Raw genomic sequence first — 6,203 nt, 5'->3', positions numbered from 1 at the left:
AGGACTGTCATGGTTTAACCCCAGCCAGCAACTCAGCCCCACGCAGCCACTCACTCACTCCCCCCCAGTGGGATGGGGGAGAGAATCGGAAGAGTAAAAGTGAGAAAACTTATGGGCTGAGATAAAGACAGTTTAATAGGTAAACCAAAAGCCGTGCACACAAGCAAAGCAAAACAAGGAATTCATTCACCACTTCCCATCGGCAGGCAGGTGTTCAGCCATCCCCAGGAAAGCAGGGCTCCATCACGTGTAACAGTTACTTGGGAAGACAAACGCTGTAACTCTGAACGTCCCCCCTTCCTTCTTCGTCCCCCAGCTTTATATACTGATCATGACGTCATATGGTCTGGAATATCCCTTTGGCCAGTTGGGGTCAGCTGTCCCAGCTGTGCCCCCTCCCAGCTTCTTGTGTACCTGCTCACTGGCAGAGCATGGGAAACTGAAAAATCCTTAACTTAGGATAAGCGCTACTTAGCAACAACTAAACCAGCAGTGTGTTATCAACATTGTTCTCATACTAAATCCAAAACACAACACTATACCAGCCGAAACCAGGACAAGGACAATGGTTGTTAGGCAGGAACGGGTTCAGTTCTTTGCTTTGTCACTTTTTTACCTAAATAAATGTTATGAGTGGGTATCTTTGGGATCTGGGCCTCTCTCTTCCATCTGTGAAGAGGAATAATAGCACCTTCCCTAAGCAGTGCATAGCCAATGTGATAATGAAGCTGTATATTAAATATATTAGATAAATTTGGCAGCAGGAGGATCTCGAGATGGTTGGAAGGTAATTTAAATTAATCACTGGATTTTACAGTGAAGGAGATCTTGTCTTTCGGCCTCTTTGAAACGGAATCCCTCAGACAAGCAAGAGGGGGTCCCCCGTACCTCTTTATTGTAGCACAAAGGCCATGATACAGGTACTGTATCATTGAACAGATACTAAAGGGGGCAGGACAGATATTTTCCCACAACAATTTTGTAGAATTGGTATTTCATATATATGTGTACATAGGTCAGATTCTGCAGTTTCTCTGCTTACACTAACAGTTTCACTGGACTCAGTAATTTGGGTTTTGTTGTACCTTTTTTTCCTCCAACTCTTACGCTTTTTAGGACAGCGTAGGGATGAGATTTGTGAGATGGTGCTGAACAAACTGGTACAGGTCCACGGCGCTGTAGAACACCATGGTGGGATACCCGCGCAGGATAGCTGCTGTACAGCGGCGCTGTGCCTAGGCGAATCGTTCTGCTGGGATTTGGGTGCAATTCTCTTGGACATGGGGTAGGTGCTAACTGCAGGGCGGCTCTGAGCTACCCATATGAAGCAAATGCTGAGAAGGCCAATGTGATCTTCTCGTTTATTGGGCAAAGTGTCTCTGGTAGAGATGAGGGAGGACACCATCAGTTTGGGAGGTACTGAGGAGACCCTGTCCAGAATGCTGTGTGTTACTCCAGTGTTAGGAAATCCTGCAGGCAGGACCCTGGTGTTAAGAAAGATTAAATGGAGTTTGAGACGGCAGGGCTAGTTAGGATGATCAGCGAACCAGTAAGCTAGCCTTAGGACAGGACACTAAAAGCGCTTCGATCTTTGAGCCTGTAAAATGACATTTGAGGCAGGATGTGGCAGAGCTTTGAAAACACGCAAGGGACCAGGCAACTTGCTCAGCCAGTGCCTTTCATATATCCCGCATTTTGCTGTGCTAACCCAGGGGCATGTCACAGTCAACCTCAGAAATGCAGGCTCTGAAGAAACTGCTCCTGTGAAAACCAGGGTGGTTTGGTTGTTGACTTCAACATGAGCAAGACCTACAGGAAACTCCCTTTTCCTTGCTCTGAACATTTAGCCCTTAAGTGAAGTGGAATTAATACCATTGTGCTGTGTGGCTTGAATCTAGCACAACTGGAGCAGAAGTCAATTTGCTGTATTTGAAAGAAAATTAATTAAGGCCTCGTTTGTTTCCCTCAGAGAGAAAAGCTCTGGGTAGTTTCCAGGAGATGACTTTTTTTTTTTTCCTGAGCTTCTTTGGTACAGGCCTGTATGTACAGAACAAATGTTGTACAGCTTCAAGCTCCAAATCCCTATAAGCTCCAGGCTGTGAGCTGGGTCTTCTGGCTCCCACAATGGTGTGACAGCCTCAGCGGCTGTTCCACAACTGCATGCTGCATTTCAAGTCATAGAAAGGAAAATTATCTTAGAGCAGTGAATACTGGCGGTAGCCCGAGAAGGGAAATGTCACAGCAGGGATGATGCTCTTAGCCTGGTTTAGCCTCACCTGTCCTTCATCAGCAGGCTATGAACTGCGCAGAGAGAGGGCTAAAGGTAGAGACGAGGGGCTCAGCATCATCCCCTCTGCTTCCAGAGTGCCCCAGCGAGGTAGGAGGATGGATGGTGTCCCAAGACTTCTGCTTTACTGTTGTTTTTCCCATGTTGCTTCAATAGTCTTTTGGAGATGAGCTTTTCTATTTGCATTCACTCTGAATATTAATAAATGAGTAATGCCCTGCTAAACATGAAAAGCGTGCATGGGTTCCAGTGTATGATCCTGGGAGTGTAACCAAGGGCTGGGAGAACAGATGTGCACAGAAGGAAGTGGGAGAAAACAAAGCAAAACAGGAGAGCTAAACTGTACAGGAGGCTAGTGGGCTGTGAGGATTTCAGGAGCACTTAAAAACTGATTTACTGCCGCACAAATCCCACTTCAAACAAGTTGCCAATGAGTAGGTCGCATAGGTGTTCTCAGCAAGAAGGCAAAGGAGCAAGAGTGTGCGTGGCTGTCATGTACACCCAAGTGGGAGATGGCGTTTGGCACGCTGCCGGCTCCGAGGAACAAAAGGCAGCTCTGGTGTGATGCCAGCCACCTGCTTTCCCACCGGAATCTGGACGTGGATGGGGGGTTGATGGAAGCAGCCAAAGGTGAGTAGCTCTCCTGCATCTTAATAGTAAGAGTTTCAGAGCTGTCTCGCTAAGGAGAAAAGGTTTGTGAAGGAGCCCTCGGAAGCCACGAAGTCTTTGGTGACTGAGCTGGGTGCTGAAGGGTCTCTGTAGCAGCTTGTTCTTGGAGTGGAGCTGTCTCAGTCTTTTGGCTGGCTGGCTGGGCAGCTCTGCGGGGGAAGGAGCAAATGGCATGGAGCAGGTACAGCACTCCCTCCTCGTCTGCAGGAGCACATAGCACCAGGGAGGAGCACATGGCACAGGATGGTAATGTTACCAGGGCTCATGGGCAAGGATGGGTTGTGTCACAGCCTGAGGTAACATTATCTCTTAGGCTATTTTTTTCTCCTCTGATAGTGCTTGGACTGTCATGAGACTTTTTCCAGCTGAGCACTACCATCAGGAATCATGTTTTATCTGTGGCTTCTCTCTCAGAAGTGAAATTAACTTGAAATTGGGGTCATGTTAGATATGTGGCACCTGGACAGACATCGATAACCTGAAGTCCATCACAGGATGGAAGCGATGGGCAGGTCTGTGCAAGAGGGTGAAAGGTACCGTCTGTTTTCACAAGGATGTGAAGGGCTTTCAGCAGTTTGAAGGAGAGGATAAGAATTTCGTGGCTGGGATTAAAAAGGTGTTTCTTTTATCTGGATAATCCAGTGGCAGGTCTGGATCTGGAGGGCAGCAACCGTCCCTGCGGGGGACTATCAAGGCGTGCAGAACAGCCTGTGTTTGCTGCACTAGGAGAGATGCTTCGTATTGCTGTAAAATGGGGCTTCACCACCCGGCCTCCCCTGCCATCCCACTGCCGCAGGTTTGCCAAGGGGACCGGGGTGAAACGCGGTGTGGGGTGCCCCACGGCCCCCATGTATGGGCCGCCTTCTTCCCCCGGCCCCCTGCCAGCGAGTCGCAGCCTGACCAAATGCCTGCAGCCTGACCGAATGCCCGTCGGCGTCTCTGCCAGGAAGGAGCGTCTTGAAGGGCTAAGACTCAAGTGATGATAGTAATACTCCTTCTGTGGAATAAAAGCGACATCCATAACCAGCAGATAAGAAATGAATTGTTTAATCAGGTGGGGCTGCACAAAATAAGCATGCTTTGACCCTCCGGTGAAGTTTGGCAGCTTTCATGCTTTAAAATTTCTGCTACCCAAAATTAAATGTTTCAATGAATTTTTTCTTTTTACTTCTATTCAAGCAACCTGAAAGCCTTTGAACATCAGGAAAATTGTGCCAAAACACCTGTGCTGAGACCGTATGCTTTTCACCTGGGAGAGAGGCATGCTGGTAGTGGCAGCTCCCGATCTTCTATATTGACACAGGTGTAATAAAGGGAAAATATTTCACCTCCCTGTTCAGAACCTAGAGCCCAAAAAGAATGTAATCAGTAGGTCACAAGCACTGGGCTGTGAAGAGGGAAGTACCTATTTTAGGGGCAGTTGGTGGCATTTACTTCCTCTGAAGCATCGGCTGTTGGCTAACGCTGGAAACAGAATATTGGATTAGACGAATCGGTGGTCTGATGCAGTGTGGTAAATCTGATGTAAAAGGCATTAGTTAATGTCTGTGCGATACTTTGGATATATAAGATAGGCTGTAAATGCTGATTTCTGTGATTCCACGATAAACAAAAAACCAAGCACAGTCACATTAGTGTATCTGAGGTCCCAAAGGAAGAGCGTTGTATTTTTTATTATGGCTTGATACAGTTATAAAAAGAAATCTGTATGAATGAGAATTAAGGAAACAAAGCATAGCACAGAAATTAAGAAGTACTTGCTAAATATTTAAAACCTTTAACTGGTTGAACCCCAAAATATGAACCAGCCCCCAGTGAGAGGCCATTTTAGTGAGGATTTGCCAGGAGTTGCACCTTTCTGTGTACGTTAATGCCATGAGTAGAGGGAGCAGTGTGGCTGCCTCCTCACAGCTCTTATCTTTCAGAGGTGCGTGGGTTTCCGAACTTTTCCTCCAGGTCCAGGAGAGCTGCACCAACAGGCCAAACCAGAGCAAAAAGCAAAGGTGGAAGGGACAGAGTGAAAATACTGGCCTGTGTCCAAGATTTCACAAAAAGAGCAGCTGTGTGAATCGGCAGGTTTGTGTGCAGCTCTAGCTTCCAGTCTCTTCCTTCCTGCCTTCAGGCATGTTTTCTGGGTGACCATGTAGTTTTTTCCTGCTTTTTGAAGTGCTTCCAAGGGGAGTATTTATAGGGAATGTTTTGTCATGTACCGTGTTCATCTCCTATACCCAATCAAGTGGTGCTAAGCCATTTCTCTAGCCTATTTTGGGCTTTTACTATGAACGATCGTTGTGATATTGCAGAAAAATAGGAAAAGTAAACTTCCCTCCCCCTTTCCAGTACAGCCGTGTATGCTTCCCCCATATAAGAGGCAGAACACCTCACTCTCCACAGTAAGATAAGAATAATGTAGCAGATCTATAGAAGGTAAGTGTTAATTCAAGGAAGACAAAGGAAAGCAAAGAGAGAGATCCTTCCTGATTCCCTGCGCGCACTGTTGGATACAGAAGTGAAGCGTTGTCTTGGGAGAGGCCGTAAATAGCAGACGAAGGGAGAGGAGGCAGCAAGAAGGAGCAGAACTTCCCTTGCGCCTGCGTGCACCAAAGCCCCGTGAGCGTGCTCTCCTCCGCCAGCAGCCGCTCGGCCTTGGACCTTCCAGCCAACAACCTGTCCCCGCACTGGAGGACGGGGCCAGGTGTGGCTTGGGTTTCCACAGGCCTGCCACACCAGCAGGGTTGGGCTGGGAGGGCAGCCGGAGAGACAGGGCATGGGACGGGTCTGTGGTATATTCACAGCGACTTGCCCGTGGCCGAGCCTCTCCCCTGCCCAAGTTCTGGCAGGATTCACGGCCACAGCAAAGGCAACGGGCACCTCGCTGTGAGATGAGCCCCTCGACCTGGGGTTGGAAACGCAAGGGAACGGCTTCGATGTCGCAGCAGCGTTCTCCCCTGCTGCTGCGGAGCCGCCGCCGCTGCGGGAGAAGCGCAGCAGAAGGCGGGAGGAGCCCCCGCTCCGTTCACCGCCGTTGCTCCCAGGTGCCGGCCCGAGACCGAGCGCCACGTGTCGGTGCAGCGGGCAGGGAAGGGGAGGGGGTTTGCGGCGTTCCCCCAGGCCTCCAGCAACCGCGCCTGCCGGTCGCGGTGGGGCTCCCGCTGCTTTGCTGCGGCTCGTAAGTCGGAAGCGGCAGCTGCCGGTTAACGCGGCCCTTCCCTTTCCCCTTCTCCCCCTTCTTCCTTCCCCCGCCGCC

This window comes from Haliaeetus leucocephalus, unplaced genomic scaffold (genome assembly GCF_000737465.1).
Source record: "Haliaeetus leucocephalus isolate CR32 unplaced genomic scaffold, Haliaeetus_leucocephalus-4.0 Scaffold417, whole genome shotgun sequence".
NCBI classification, from domain to species: domain Eukaryota; kingdom Metazoa; phylum Chordata; class Aves; order Accipitriformes; family Accipitridae; genus Haliaeetus; species Haliaeetus leucocephalus.
Note: the sequence above shows the minus strand (reverse complement) of the source record.